Source organism: Peromyscus eremicus, chromosome 5 (genome assembly GCF_949786415.1).
Source record: "Peromyscus eremicus chromosome 5, PerEre_H2_v1, whole genome shotgun sequence".
NCBI classification, from domain to species: Eukaryota; Metazoa; Chordata; class Mammalia; order Rodentia; family Cricetidae; genus Peromyscus; species Peromyscus eremicus.
Genome location: NC_081420.1, coordinates 92031486 through 92048223, shown reverse-complemented (window position 1 = coordinate 92048223; position 16738 = coordinate 92031486). Strand labels below are relative to the sequence as shown.

The 16738-nt window shown below is 41.7% G+C and overlaps 2 long non-coding RNA genes across 4 annotated transcripts in view; one reads left to right on the top strand and one right to left on the bottom strand.

Moving 5' to 3' along the window:
• Positions 1 to 485, bottom strand: part of LOC131910653 (uncharacterized) — a 29310-nt gene extending 28825 nt beyond the window's left edge. For both annotated transcript variants that reach the window (XR_009379189.1, XR_009379188.1), the window contains exon 1: positions 393 to 485. This is a non-coding gene — a long non-coding RNA (uncharacterized LOC131910653). The remainder of the gene's footprint in view (positions 1 to 392) is intronic.
• Positions 486 to 520: 35 nt separating this feature from the next.
• LOC131910652 (uncharacterized) lies at positions 521 to 11996 on the top strand. Of its 2 annotated transcripts, none has more exons than XR_009379186.1 (3): positions 521 to 700; positions 2797 to 2975; positions 11744 to 11996. It is a non-coding gene; the product is annotated as an uncharacterized LOC131910652 (long non-coding RNA). The 2 variants fall into 2 exon arrangements; XR_009379187.1 differs by lacking the exon at positions 11744 to 11996 and adding an exon at positions 3730 to 4214.
• The last annotated feature ends 4742 nt before the right edge of the window (positions 11997 to 16738 follow it).

Here is a 16738-nt window from a genome sequence, read left to right as displayed (position 1 = left end):
AACATAGCTTTACTATGCTGTAACTGTAATTTGATCCCTTAGTATATTAGACGTCAGTGTATATATGTACGGCTGTGTTTATGTGAGTGTGTGTGTGCGTGCATGCACATGTGCATATCCGAGCTGGGAATGGAGAATTAACAACACACAGGCACAGCCTGATTACTGACTCTGTTCTTTCCCTTTGGAGACATTGCAGGGGATTTGGACAAACCGTGCTTTTGTGAAATACATGCTTGGGAGGTTTTAGAGTGGCTGTAAACATTGGACCTTGTGAGAGTGGACTTGGTATCATGCCAGGAGCTCTTCAAAGAGAGAGGCCTTAAATCCTCTTTTTACTGGGCACGGGGGCGGGGGGGGGGGGGGCTCATACATTCTTCTGTCTGTCTCACCTTCAAATCTGGATCTTCCTTCCTGGCGAATGTAGACTTCACTTTTAGTCTCTGGAGTGTGTTCATTCTACTCCCTCGGCTAAGAGATTTTGGTGAGGTTCTAGAATACATGAGGAGAACATCCGAAGGTTTCCCTGGCATTCCATTGTTATCATGCACATTCATTTAAAGATGCTCCAAGATGTTAAAAAACTGTGGCATGGTATGTTTTCTGTTTAAGGAGACAGAAGCCTAGAGAAGCAAGCTGTGTTACTGCAGGCCATGTGACTGGGTAACAGGAAATCCCCTTCTCCTGACTTCTCTACTAGGTAGGACTCTTTCTCTCTTTCATTCTCATACGGACAGAAAAATAACTCAAAGCACTGCTAGCCTTCCACGTGGGAAATGACTACTGGTTTAATGACCATTGAGATGGTGTCACGGGGGTGATGGTTCAGTTGATAAAGCACACAGCAATGTGTGCCTATAATCCTGGCAGTAGGGAGGCTGAGACAGGGGAATGACTAGGGCTGGCTGACCATTGGGTCTAATCAAATTAAGTGAGTTCCAGATCCAGTGAAAGACCATGCTTCAAAAAATAGGATAGAGAGTGACTGAAGAGGAGAACTGATGTTGATCTCTGGTCTCCATATGCTTGTATACGTGCACTCCTTCACACACACACACACACACACACACACACACACACACACACACACACACACACATGAGCGGCATCACAGGGGGAGGTTATTGACACTTATTAAAGTGTATTTTCCCTGCATGCCCACGTTTCCACACTTAATTGACTCTTCAGGACAACACCGACAGACTGTAAGGAGCATTATTTCTATTTAGCAGATGGGAAAACTGAGGCAGAGACATGGATGCTTTTGCTGCTCGAATCCTAAAAACGAGTGGACTGGCGGAGAAGTAAGCACAGGTCTTAATTTTTGAATATCAGGATTAAGCTATGCACATCATTGTGGTACCATAGTGGCTCACTTCCATGACAACAGATAGACAAACAAACAATAAACAAACAAATCAAAAAGAGTCTGTGCCCACCACACAGAAATGGATGGCTATGCTTACTAGTAAGTTGACTTTGGGTCATTAATTACTCCTGCCTGAGTTTTGCCTCAGTTTTTTGTGGGCTTTATGTTGGTGATCTTGCCACTTTACTCTGAGATCACAGATCAATCTCAAGTTCATTTGAGGTGGATTGAAAACATCTCAGGCCAGTCCATGGGGTGTCAGAACAAGTATTAGCAAACGGCTTCATTGATTAAGCCACAATGTTTCAGGAGAGCTTACAAAACTGTCAGGCACCCATCATGATGACAAACAACTCCCCTGGGCCTCAGGTCATGGGTTAGGGGGATCCAAGATACATACTCATAAACACAATGTGCTGTGTGTGACCTGTTTAACATGGATTGGTGGTATTACAGGCCACATTCAAAATATAACACACACACACACACACACACACACACACACACACACACACACAAATCCATAAACCACACATATATGGTTTGTATCCACTTAATCCTAAGCCTCAGACACCACAAAGGTGACTTTATTAAGAAGGAATGTAGCAGATGATACTGGCACTCTCAGGGGGAGTGGGTCTTGGGTTGAGAGTAGACTCTAACACTACTACAAGGTGCTTTTGTTAGACAAGGAGAAGGTCTAGAGACAGAGGGGACAATCAGGAGCAGATGGAGGCAGAGGTTAGTGTGATGCTGTCTGTCACAAACCAAGCACACCAAGGACCACTGTCAACAGCTGAGAGAAAGGTAGAGTTTCTCCTCTGGGAGCCTCTGAACTCTGCCCACATCTCAACAGTGGACTGTTCTCTAAGACTTTGAGAGGTTGGATATCTTATTTTAGACTGCTTGGCTCATGCAATCTATTATAGAAGTCTGTAAAAGATAAAACAGTTGCCACATTATTTTTCTGTATTTTGAAAAGTTAAACAGAAGTATTAGAATACAACAGAAGAATTCTAAACTGAAACTGTCTGCCTGGAAATAGAAGGTACCATCATGAATGAGATTTGTGTGTTTACACATGTGTCTACAAATAGTTCACCTGGTTCAGTCAGTCAATACTTAAATACCCACGTAAGGTGGTAAGCTTAATATTTTATTCGAGGGGCTAGCTGAAAATTCAGCTAGGCTATTGATCTGGGCTATGTTCTATAGCCATCTGAAAGGGAAAGAGATATTTGCTAGAAGCTTGGAGCCTTTGTGTCAAGAGGAAGTTTCGAATCCATCATGATATAGGGGACTATTTTACCCTGACAGGTACGGTAATGAACTAAAAATCTTAACTGTCCTTGAACCCATATGACAGTTGGGAGTCCAGAAAAACCAAGTGACCCAAGTAAAGAGAGTTTTTTGTTTGTTTTTACAAGGAGACCCAAGATGGAATCCCAGGATCCTCAGGAAGGAATGAACCACTTTCAAATCAGTAACACATTGCTAAAGACCGAATATTAGCTCACATGAGAGTATGTAATCACAGGAGGGCAAAGACATCAGGAGCTCTCCTCTCTGAGGTTTTTCATCCAGAACCTCCTCCACATGTCCACAGGTAAGACTGTGTTCAAGAATGCCAGAAAGCCTCCCTCCATTAGGGACTGAAGCCACTGACATATAGAAATGGAAGACATTCGTTCTCCTTGGGACCTTCTTGCCTTACAAAATCGTAAAGCTGCTTAGAGGGCATCATCATGCTCATTAATAATTAGACAAAAATGAGGACACATTAAGGCTGAGGCAATCTGAAAGGTACAACCCTACTGTAAATGGAGGACCAAAATGAAGGAGTCCATAACCTATCCCAGCTCCAACAGAGATTTCTCACTTCTTGGGGAGAGGCAAGAGGGTACCCCTCCACAACCTCCACTGTGGACTCAGGTCAGAATGTGGCTTTTCTTGGTAAGCAGGACAGAGCTTCCAAAAGAGCTCTGTTTCAGGAACCCAGGAAGAGAGGGCATATCTTGGAGGGATGCTGGAAGTTTACATTGTAAGGGGCTTTCTTATCCACATAGGGTTAATGTGTTATTTGCAGGTTGAATGCAAAAACTTTTAAAAGTATGCTTCAGCCCTGGGGCAGCAGCTAAAAATAACTAAGGAAATAGGACTGTACATTATGAGTCAATCATGGAAATAATCTTTGCCACAAATGGTGCTGGAATAATTGGGCATTCCTGTGCAAAATAAATATACCTTACACCACATGCAAGAAGGCACTGAAACTGGATGATGGGCCACTGCGTATAAACACACAAAACTTCTCAAGGATACTAGACAGCTTTGGCTTGAACAAAAATTTTTCTTTTCAGTTCAACACAACAGGCACAGTGCATTTTGGAAAAAAAATTGACAAATTGAACCTCATGAAAATTACAAATTCCTTCCCTTCAGAGGGCACTGTTAAGATGAATAAGCCAGCCACGAGCTATGAGAAAATATTTGCAAAATTCATATCTGATGAAGGATTAGTATAGATAATCTATAAAGAATGCTCAAAACTCAATAATAAGAAAACAACATAATACAAATGGGCAAAGGATTTGAATAGATACTTCATCAAGGAAGATACAGAGATGATGGATGTGGACATGAAAAGATGCAGAGTGTCATTAGTCATCGGTAAACTCTAGTTAAAAACCACACTGAGACGCCACTACCTATGCAATAGGACATCAAAAATAACTTTCAGAAATTTAATTGGCAACTCGAAAGGCAAAGAATGGGAACATTTGCAGCCTTCATCCTTGCCTGGAGTGTACACAAAGCTGTATAGCCACTTGGAAAGCAGTCTGGCACTTGAATAAAATAAACAATCTCTTTATATATGATCCAGTAATTTCATCCCCCAGTGTTTACTTAAGAGGATTGAAAATTGTGCTTACGCACACAAACACACACACACACACAAATAAACACTCGCATATGCATACAATCTCACACATGCACACACTTATACACATACGCACACCAAAAAATACAATACAAATGTTTAGAGTATATTTCTTTATTATTGCTAGAGAATATGCCATCCAACTAATGGGTGGATATACAAATTATTATTATGATCAATCCACATGAATTAAAATAATAACAGAATTTATTAAGATATAAATTGAGGAAATACACTCTTGATTACAGAACGGAGTAGACAACAGAAGTCATCCTTTGATCTGACCAGGTGCAAATCTACCTCACAAGCAGGGGCAGGGAGCAGGGAGAAGGGACCTGTGACCCTTCTCCAACTCCTTATAAGCGGTCACATACAATGGCAGGAAGCACCACCTCCTTTGGGCCGTATAGCCCAAGGTCATGAGTGGAGCAAATACCACTACAAATTTTGGTACACACATTCAGTGAAATACAACTGAGGAATAAGAAGGGACACATGTCAGATATGTGAGCATTGTAAATGGGTCTCAGATGCATCACAGGAAGTGGAGGAAGCCAGACTCAAGTGAATATTACTGCGGGATTCCGATCACTTGACTGTCTGGAAATGAATCCGGGAAGCTGAAACTATAGGAACAAAAGCCATGAGTAGTTTCCAGAGGCTGAGGTGGAAAGCAGTCCAGAGTGTGCAGGGAGTTCTTTAGGGTAGGAAGTACTCTGTGTCATCTACAGTCACCGTGCTCTCTTCACAACTCCCCACATTGGACAAAAGTCACATCACCAAGCACAAAATGGTCCATTTATTTCATTGGCTATCCATTTTGACACAATAAGCCCAAAGTCAAAAAGAGGTAAATTTTGTGATGAGAAAAGATGGACTGTGGGTTGAAGCACGATCCTAATTAGTCTTAGCAACAAAAACCCTGAGTCGGATATGGAGGGTGAAAGCTGAAAGATCAGAGAAGCAGAGCAGCAACTTCTAGAGATGTCTTACCGCTATGAAATCTCAGACCAAGTGGGCGCTCCTGTCTCTATGAGTCCTCAGACTGAATTGGCACAAGATCCTGTCTCCATCCACCTTATAGTCCTGTCTCCACTTCCCTAGTGCTGAGATTAATGGCACAAGCCTCTTGTGTGCTGGAATCAAAGGCGTGTATTACCACCACTGCCAGACTCTGTTTCTCTTTTAGACTGGTTCAATCTTATGTAGCCCAGGGTGGCCTTCAACTCTTGATCTTCCTGCTTCTTTCTCCCAAGTGCTGGGATTAAAGGTGTGTGCCACCATTACTGCCTGTCCTCTATGGTTAACTAGTGGCTAGCTCTGCCCTCTGATCTCTAGACCAGCTTTATTTGTCAGAACACAAACAAAACATCATACATCAGTGGGTCGTACAAGGAAGTTTATTGTGGAATAGATCCTAGAAACATCACACAGGATTTCACAAGCTCTGATGAAGGTCAATTCTTTTTTCTTAAATGTTTTTTTTCTTTTCATTCCATTTACTTTACATTATTTTTAGTGGGATGTGTGTGTGTGTGTGTGTGTGTGTGTGTGTGTGTGTGTGTGTGTATGTGAGTACATGCATGTGAGTGCCCAAGAAGACCAGAAGAGGGTCTCCCTGAAGATCCCCTGAAGCTGGACTTAGAGTCAGTTATGAGCTACCTGATGTGATGTGGGTGCTGGGAACCAAACTCAGGTCCCTGGACACCAGCAAGTGCTCTTAACTGCTGAGTGGTGTCTTCAGTCCTCATTCCGTTTTGTAAGACGTTGGTTCCTCATATGGGGTTGGAGAGACGGCCTACATCCAGTGGAATTTAAGCACTTTATGGAAGTTGGCCATCACCATCACCATTTCCCACTACATGGATAACAGAAAATCACAGTTTCACGGAGACAGCCCAGGCTCTGTTCTTTAGAGTGCCAGACCCTCAGATAGGAAGGAAGCAGTCCATGGCAACTCCCCCTATTGAATTCTTGATTTGGAAACTCAAAATACCCATCTGTGTTTAAAACTCTGAAAAGGACTGCAGGAGAGAAACGTGTTTTGAGGTCCTCCTGGTTCATTTTAGTACTATTATTAAACCTATGAATTTGCAGGCTCATCTCTAGGAAACAGTGTTTCTCCCTTGCCTTATTTAGAAGGGCCCAGAGGAGCATGCAGTCTCTAAAGATTGGAACTGGCAATGGACAAAAGGCTTTGGAAAATGCAACAATCTCTCCCCTTCTTACTTTCTCCCTATCCATGTCTTCCTGTGGCCTCTGCGGGTCTCCTTCATAGTTTGTCTTCCTTGCTTTCTAACTTCACCATGTAAGGTGACAAACACACCCATCTCAACCTTTATGTGTTCTTAGGAAAGACACCACCTGCGACCAAGGGATACCCATTTCATTCCCCCAAGTGATGGCATAGGATCAGAGGAACCCCTAGCCTATGCTCAGGACAGTGAGTTTTGATTAGCCAGTCTGGGAAGACATGTTACCTACCTTTCAGACATAGTGTTGGCCTGAGCCCTGATGTGATGTTCATTAGTTTGAGCATTCTCAATTCTACAAGTTCAAAATCCCCAATCTTCTGATATTTATAACTTTCTGTGTGCTGGAATCATGCCAAGTATGGACAATCTCATATAGTGAAATCAGACGTTATGCAAGAAATTATTTTAAAATGTTGTCTAAAATCACCCTCATACTATGGTACTCAGTTGTTTATAAAATAAAAGTGAGTACCATCTTCAGACTTGGGTCTCATCCCCAATATATCTCATTATGTATTGATAAATATTCCAAATCTGGAAAAAATAATCCCCAATCCAATAAATGTCTGGTCGCAAACATTTTGGCTATATAATCTGTATTTCAGAGATTGCTTCATGAGTGTAAGATTTTCCTAGAGAGCTTGTGGCTCGTGTCCCCTCAGAGGTCCTTAAAAAGACTGCTGAATCATAGCTTCCACAGTAGTATTCAAACTTGGCTGCATGCATGAGCCACCTGGGGAGTGTTAGAGCTACTGATGCTTGGAGCCCATGCCCCAAGTTTCTGATGGAACTGGTCTGGAAACAGCTTGGTCATCAGGAGTTCTAAAAGCTCCCTAGTTGAATCTAATGCTCAGTTGAAGTAGAGATCCAAAGGAAGGTATGTTCACTAAGCATCACAGGTGATTGTCAGGACCAGCCAGATTTGGGAACACTGCTACAACCTACATCCTCTGCAAGAATAAGGGATAACTCTGACAGGTTATTTAAGAAGATGTGAGACAGAAGCTGGAGATAGCCCAAAGGTCTCCTGGACCCAGTTCCCGTGATGTAGCTTGCCCAATTTCTAGGTAATATCATCTTGTTTATTGGGTTGAAGAAAGAAATAGCTGGAGAGCATGAAGAATGGCTTAGTCAGTAAAGTGCTTGCCTTGCAAGCTGAAGGACCTGAGTTCGATCCCCAGAGCCCATGTTAAAATGCTAGGTGTGGTGGCACACTGTTGTAATCTCAGCAAGGAAAGGTGGAGACAGTAAGGTCTTAGGTACACAGGTATGAATACTAAAGACACACTGGTATTCTACAACATTTAAAATGCCTTTGGACTGCTTAAAGCTCTGGGGAAAGAATTCCAACAAAACAAACAAAATAGTATGTTTGCATCCTGGTCCTTTTTGCCCCACTTACTCCCTTCCAGAGAAAGTTCACATTTAATGACAGTAAATCCATTGAAATCCTGATTTAGAAACACTTAGACACCCTGATCAACAATAAACGCCATGGTATTTTTAGTCTGTCATCAGAGTTTTTTTTTTAAATAAACAAACAAATAAGCAAAGCAAAAATCTCTACACAATGCAGCAATCTTCAAGAGGGAAAATTATAGCTTACTGACCACGTTTTTATGGATGGATTTCTAACCATTAACCATTGGCTGCAAAAATGCGTGAATTCCAGTCACTTCTGGGCAAAGCAAATTGGACTGGTCTTGGAAGGCAGTGTTCCATCCCAAATCCAGGAAGCCAGCACCCCTTTCTCCCTTCAGCCCCACTCGCCTCTCTTTCTCCATAAGGTTCAAGTTCATAATCTTGTTAAATCAGACTGCAGCACGTCCCAGGCTCAAATTCTTCCTGCTGGTGCTTTTACAATGAGGACATGGAAGATGGGAGGCAACAGGGGTGGGGTGGGGGCTTCCCAAATCAGTTTCTATTTACCCAACAACTTCCAGGCACTTGGTTTTACCTTCACTTTTCTAATTTTCTCCCTTGCCATCATCCAGACCTCAACACCAACAATTTCCCCAGCTGCCAGACTATACACCATGAAGAAGAGAATGGGATAGAAGCTGCACAGCCTAAGAAGAGGACAGGGAGGGGAAACCCAGTGCCAGGAGGTGTCTTGCAAACCTCCCTCTGCCTAGTGCACTGTCACTTTATAGGGGGAAAAATCGAACCTTTGAGGGCTTTAATCACAGGGCTTAGAAGACATTCTGGAGGCAGAAGGCACATAATCAAAATTGCTCATTTTATTTATGTTTATACAGGAACTTCTGGGCTTCATGTCTGTGTGCTGTGTGTGGAAGCTAGAAAACAAAATAAATTGTGCTCCAATCAGACCCCCACACCTCTGCTATTCAGAATGGCTTGGAATAGGACAGCTATGAAAGATGTGTTCCATCACAGAGCTTTGCCTTTTCCTTTGACAGACATGTCTTGTAGAAACAGATCTGTCTGCTGGGCCTGATGTGCTATGCAGCTGTGAACAAGTCTGGTGGCTCCAGGGTATTGCTAAGTGTGCAAGACTCTGTCACAATGAAAGGCTGAAGAAAACATCAAAGCTTTTTATTAGTTACTTTTCTGTTGTTGTGATAAAGCACTGTGGTCAAAGAAGAAAGAGTTTATTTTGGCATATGCTTCAAGAAGAAAACTCCACAAGGACAGGGAGGGTGTGACAATGTGCGGCAGGAGCAGGAAGCTGGGAAGCTGGGAGGTCACATCTTTAGCCACAATCACAAGGCAGAGAGTTTACTGGGAGTGGGGTGAGGCTGTAAACTCTCAAAGCACGGTCCTACCTCCATAACTACCCATATCGTGTCACCAGTTGGGGACCCAGAGGTCAAATCCAGGAGCCTATGGGGGACACTTCTCACTCAGAGCCTTTTCAGTGTTTGGGGTATTGTATTCAGCAGCCATTGTCCCAATGTCTGAAAGGGATTTCCATTGATGAGGCATCTCTAACACACATTATTTCTCCTAGTGTCTTTGTGCTACTGCTCAAATGCAGCCAGAGTTACAGGTAAAGCTTGAGAGCTGGATTTTTGTTGTAGGCTTGTAGCCAGGGAAGTTTTAAAGTTAAACAGGGACATATTCGATGGAAACACTAGAAAGTTCCTCATTGACACTGTTCCTTCTAACTGAAAAAAAAAGAAAAAGAAAAAAGGAAAAAAACTTGTTCTATTCATTGTTCTCTGTTTCCGTCTTTCTATTTATTTATGTGTATATGTGTATGTTTGTGTGCAAGTGTGTATAAGCTGGAGATGAACGTTACATGCTTTCCTTAACCCCTCTCAACCTTACTTTTTGAGGCAGACTCTTTTGTGAACCTGGTGCTCACCCACTCTGCTAAACTGTTTGGTCAACAGGCTCCAAGGATCTTTGGGTCTCTGCTTTACCCTGGCTGTGATAATAAGTTTGTGTCACCCTGCCTGGCTTTTTATGTGGGTGCTGGGAACCTGAACCCAGGTCCTCTGCTTGCACAGCATGCACTTAACTGTCTGAACCATCTGCCCAGCCTCTCACAGTAATTCCTTTATAAGGAAATCATTTCATCTTTAAGAGAACTAGAGCATGGAGAATTTTTCTTTAATTACCACTAAAGCATGCTTTCCAGTTTTTTTTCATTTTATAAATGCAAGTGTACATTTCCATATATACATACATGCATATATATGAGAATGAATCCATATGTTTAATATTCATATACATAAAAATGAATTCACTCTCTGTTTTTTTCCATACCTGAAATGAGTAAATTAAAATTTGCAAAATAATACTAATCATAATAAATTGAATTTTAGCATTTGGCAAATCCCTTGCCTGGTCTCATTTCTTCCTGGCTAGCCCTCGCTCTTACTCCTTTCACCCTGGTCTGCTCCCCACCTCCTCTCTCACCCTTCCCTGCCTCTCTCTGCCCACATGCACTTGAAGAACCAGTTTCTCTTCTTTCCTTCCCTCTCACACCATAAACTTAAAACAAAACACATGGCCTGGGACAGGGTGCCTTCTTCAGTGTCCCATTTCCCTTTTCTGATGCGTTCTTGTTGGTTTTGGATTCTGCCCTCCAAACCCCAAGAGCACACTTTCTAGGTATGGAGCAAACGAAGGCACCCCCCCTTCCACCCCAACTCAGCAGAATCTTGCTGAATGTGTAGGATGCACCAACTCAGTGGTGCAAGATTTGATTGGAAGCAGCTGACAGTCCCAGCCATCTGGTAAGTGCACTCACCAAACAGCCTGTCCCCTGTGGTCGCTTAAGAAAGGCATTTATAGTCTTTGGTCACAACTGCTTCTCCTTTGTTCTCCTGAATGCTGAATTGGGACTTGCCTTTCCTCTAGTGTGCCTGGGATAGGAGAACCAAAAGGGTTCATGGGAGGGACCCCAGTGCTGTCTACTGCTGTGACTTTACATGTGAGTCTGAACCTTCTAGATCATTCCCCTTGTTTCTCATGGGGGCTGCTGATCCTTTTATTGCATGTCACAGACTGTTCTCTTGGTGAATTTTGGCATTTCTTTGCAGCAGAATGACACCCCCCTGGCAGTCAGGAGACTGTAATTATGCTGAAGGCGGGTGCCTACTCTGAACCTGGAAGCAAGCATAGCACAGCCACTTAGTAAATCACTCTGGGTGTTTTCATACCTAAGGATGTGCAGCCTTCTTTTCTCAGCTTCTTTAACTCAGTTATGAGTGGGAGGTGTGGTCCAAGGACAAGGACTTTGAAAAAAAAATGATCCACCCTAGAAGCCGTGGATTCACTGAGTCTTTGACATGGCCACAGGAGGGACATGCTCTTCGGATAGCTCTAGGGCCATCCAGTATCACAAGCACTCTTAGGTAATAGATATTCCTACTGGTCAGATGGGCTCCAATGGAAGACTATAAACATCCCCGAGGAGAAAATCATCCCCCCAAATGCTAATCATAATGCATTTACCCTGTTGGAGACCTCCTTAACCTGAGCGTGGCACAGGGAGCTTGGCATGCAGTCAGTGAGCAAATAGTACAAAGTCCTCATATTCCTCTTCCCCTAACCCTCCACGAGTTCCTCTTATTCACCTCTTACTTAGTGTGCTGGGCTTGTGGAAATCAATGAACTAATGTCAATGCATCATTATTAACTAAAGTCCATAATTTATTCAAATTCCCTTCGTTCTTTTTTTAACCTAATGTCCTTTTTCTTTTCCAGGACCTCGTCCAGGACATAGCATTGGTCATCGTGTCTCTCAAGGCTCCGACTGGCTGTGACAGGTTTTCAAACTTCCCTTGGTTCTGATGACATCAACAGTTTTGAAAAGTGTAACGTCTTCCCTGGTGCCATCTATTGAGTTGCTTTGGAAGGTGGAGGAGAGGGAGAACATGGAATTATGGACTCAGAAACTCAGGCTCTTATGACCTCATCTTACTAGATTTTCCAATAAGGTTAGGCCTGGAACCATGAACCTCCTTTAACAGTTATTATTATTATTATTATTATTATTATTAGTAGTAGTAGTAGTAGTATTTTGGTCTTTGCTTCTATGTGTTTATCTTTCCCTTTGTTCTGGGAAATACTCTTAGAAGCCAACTTTAAGCGTCCTTTACTTTAACTACTCCCCACCCACCCCAGCAACAGATCTTTCTAGAGCACATAGCTCTTTCCTCTCTTGTTCTGAGAATTGCTGATCAACTCTGGAAGAACCTACCATCCTACCATCCTACCATCCTTGAAGTATCTAATTGGTAGAACAGCAAACACTGACTATGGAACTGAGTAAATACATTTTGACATTGGAAGAATCAATAGCCCCACCCCCTACCCCAAGGTTTCCTAGTGAATTGGCACTGTTCCTGTCTAGTATGTGGAGTCATCAATTGACTTATTTCATGTCTTCCAAACTCCCTGTGGGAGGACTCTTTCTCTTTGTCTGATCAATGGGACTATAGCAAAGGAAAGGTTTCTTGAGCAGTCAACTGAAAGGAACATACTCTCTCTCACACACACACACACATATATATTTACATATTATATATTTCACAATACATTACATAAATATATATACAAATATATAATAATTATATATTTTATGGGCCCATCTCCTTTTGTGTGGACTCAAGGTGGCTTGAGTTTGAAATAACTAATTTTAACTGGGCTGAGCCAACAGTAGAACTGGCCAAAGACTTTTATTTCCTCCAACCAAGGGAAAGAAAATGAAGATACGGTCAGGAGTGCTTAATCAGCAGGCGAAGTCAAGCCTCTTATTCTTTGTATACTGCAGTCAACAGAAAGTTATTGCTTAATTAACCCCTCTGAATGAATACCTGATAATTAATAAACCCGTGAAGTATACCCTAAGGCTTTAAGTTGAAGAAGGCTCCTCTCTTCAAGTGGAAAAGAGAAAGAAAGAAAAAAAAACATGCTGAACTAATGGGAAAAAATACCAGTAGAAAGCAAAGCAATTAGGATTAGTGAATTCCATTTCATTTACAGTTTCAAGCTACAGAATCCATTTATCTAACAAATTAATAATGGGAGTGACTTGCCTGCTATATAGTAACAAGTCTTTATACTTTATTAGTAGAAATCTAAAATGAATAATTTAATGATCGACATGCAGAAATATATGTATATAATTTTTGTTAGGCCTTTTTAAAAAAAACGGACTCCACTCAGTTTTAAATTTATGATTTTTTTCTCCTAAATTAGTCCCTACTTCAATTTGGAATGATACGTTAAGTATTATGGCTCTGTAGAAAAATCAATATTTTTTTAGTGTTTTCTTCCATGTTAAAGAGCTTCGTCATCTGGCTAATTATGTTGCTATAAGAAAATAAAAGGGTTGATGAGGTGGTTCATATTTCACAGGTGTTATTAAGGTCACTGTAGATTGTAAATGGGACAATTGGGAGCCTGGTGAATGGGACACAGGGGAGGTAGACAGTAGAACAAAACAGGAAGGTAGTCACCGAGGTCCACAAACTAATCTCTCTCTCTCTCTAAAGTGAGAGGAGATGATGGGTGGTATGTCATTAAAAGGTCTCTGATGGGGGAATTGTGACCAAGATCATCTGTGGATCCAGTTCTCAGGGATCCAGGCTTTTGTCTTGTGGCCAAGGCAGCCGAGGAAGCTCTGAGAACATCATACCTGTGATCTTCTCTTGTCTGATCTTTTCATCGTTGATAGATGTTTGCTTAGTCCCAGCTATCAGTCTCTGCTCTATGCTCAGTCCACTGCGCAGCAACTGGAGTGGTCGTAATACTCAGGAATCACTCTTTCGTGTATCCCTAAGGAATGCCGTAGCCCAGAGAGGGAGGAACCGTAGCACCTCGCTGGGTCATGCTAAGTCTGAAAAATACCCCACAACTTTAGAGAAGAGTAGAGTGGTGCCAAGTTCCACCAGTCATGAACTTGTCTTATTCTATGTCTCAGTTTCCACAAGCCAAATAGGAACTTCGAGGTTATCACCTGCATGAGCTAGTTGTGCTGTACAAAAACCCTATACACACAATGACACCCCAATGTCCTCTCTCATTTTCTACAGATATTTGATTCTTAGAAAGGTCTTAAATCTTTAAAATAATAGTAATGATTAATAATGATGATAATGCATAGTAATGATTCAGCAATATTAAGCATAAATACAATGTCAGGCATGCCACACAGATTTCTATAAAATTCCTTCAACAACTTTAAGAGAGAAATATTATTTATAATATTTTAGGTATAAGACAAAAGGCTCCATTTTTCTGATATAATCCTTTTGTTAATACTATTATTGCTAATAAGTACATTTATTATATATGTACTAGGTGCTGGCCATGCTTGTTTATTCATTTGGTAAGTATTTACCCAATGTTAGTTACCATGGTGATCCAGTCAATACATTCTGGTAAATAGGGAAGACTACAGTCCCAGGCAGGAGATAACATAAGGCTACTTCACCCCAGAAGATAGAAACTGCCAGTCTCTTCAGTCTATATCTAGGAAAAGCAAGGAGCCATGCTACAACCTGTGGATGACCACGACTACATTCTAATCCAGGTATTGCTCTTTCAACCACGGATTCAGGGGAACCAAGACACTGAAGATGGAGTAGCTGATGTGGCCTGTGGTCTTAGTTTTTGTCAGCTTTTATAAGCTAGAGTCACTGTGGAAAAGGGAATATCAGTTGAGGAAATGCTACGCCGGATTGCCTTGAGGTCAAGCCTCTAGGGCATATTTTTGACTAATGATTCATATGGGAGAGCTTAGCCCACTGTGGGTGGTCCCACTCTTGGACAGGTTGTCCCAGGAGATACAAGAAAGCAGGCTGAGTATGCTGCAAAGCAAAACCAATAAGGAGCATTCCTCCATGACCTCTGCATCAGCTCCTCCCCCTAGGTTCCTGCCTTGAGTTTCTGCCCTGACTTTCTTTCATAATCCACTTTGTTGTGGAACTGTAAGCTGAAATAAAACCACTACACCTCAAGTTGCTTTTGGCTTTCATGTTTTGTCACATTAATAGAAACTGTAACTAAGATACCCATCTTCTTTCAAGGCTGAGAGATATTCCAGGGGACCACTGGTCATTGCTTTTCTGTAGCTGGATGTAGCTTTCCAGTTGTGGAACTGAAGTTCTCAAGTGAGCAACCCCAGGCCTGGTTTTTGCCACTAGTCACTGAATGTTCTTGACAATCTCTCAAAGTTTCAGCTGTGAGGAGATAGCCACACTTTACCTAGGAATCCTGATGAATAAAATGGAACCTTAGTGACAATATGCTTTGGAAGTCAAAAAGTATCATATCCATTTAAGAGGTCATCAGTTCAGCTAATTCTGAGATGATTTTATGGCATGAAAAGAAGTTTGAATTCATCCATATACTTGTTAATTACTGTTCTAATGTTTCCCTTTTGTGACTTTTGCCAAATGGTAATTGATGACAAATACATAGAGGAAAAGTATCCAATGCAATGGAAACTATTAAGTTAAGTCACCCATCCTCAGAAACAAAAAAGTTAAATTCTCCTTCATATGTGGATCTTAGCCTAAGTATATGCATGTATGTAAGTAAACAAATGTCCATGGAGGTATAGAATAACATGTACAAAGGAGAAGAAGGAAGGGTGATATCAGGTAATGAAGAAGACAGAATGGAGGCAAAGGACACACAAGTCTGAAAGAGATATGAAGTTCATTGCTTGTCTAGTTTTAACTTCACCGTGTGTGTGTGTGTGTGTGTGTGTGTGTGTGTGTGTATGTGTGTGTGTGTGTATGTGTGTGTGTGTGTGTGTGTGTGTGTGTATGTGTGTGTGTGTGTGTGTGTGTGTGTGTGTATAAATGCATAAAATGTAGTTGGCAGTAAAAGTGTAAAACCCTAGGGGAAGCTCCAGGGCTTCAGAGTGGCCACTCTAACTACATAGAAGTTCATGAGCTGTATAGTGTTTGGGACTGAGTGACTGTTTTAATCTAGCTGCATGATACTTCTATTTGTGAGTTCAATTCAGCAAAGAGATTCTCAAAAAATGGAAAAAGGAGCTAGAGCCTGGCTCCACGTGCCAGTTCAGGTGGATTTCAATGTTTACCTGTTTTCATTAGCGGTAGCCAGTCGTCCCCCACCCCCTCCACTCAACACACCCTGCTAGACTAGTAGCCACAATCATTCCAGCAATCCCCTTCTATGGCTGCTTAATCCACAGACTTTGTGTATAGACATCTGTGGTAACTGGCGGCACACAACGAATGTCATTTACCATGCACAGATACTCAAAGATCAACTGGATTCAATAACATAATGAGCATGTTTTCATCTTCAAAATTCCTACAAGAGCAGTTATTGTCTCAGAGTGGAATTTGCAGAGTAGGGAGGGATGAAGTCAGTAGTCACTGGTTCAGATCAGGTTTGGGAACACGTTATAGACAGATCATGACCTTGGGTACTGCTAATATGCAAAGATAAATCTTTCCTCATAAAGCGAGTATTAGTAGCCATCTGCAGCAATACATTTAATTTTTCATATCCTTATAAATCTTCAGAGCCCCAATGAAGTACTGACTTCCTATTACCCAATAACATCAGAAGATTCAGAATCATTCTTTAAAAAGAATTTTATTTTGCAAGTGTGCTTTGTTTCATTCTAGAAAACTGTATTGTCAACATCCAACAGAACTAGTTAATTTTTAAGAAAATTAAAGGTGCTACCAAGTCTAGACATCCTTAAAAAGA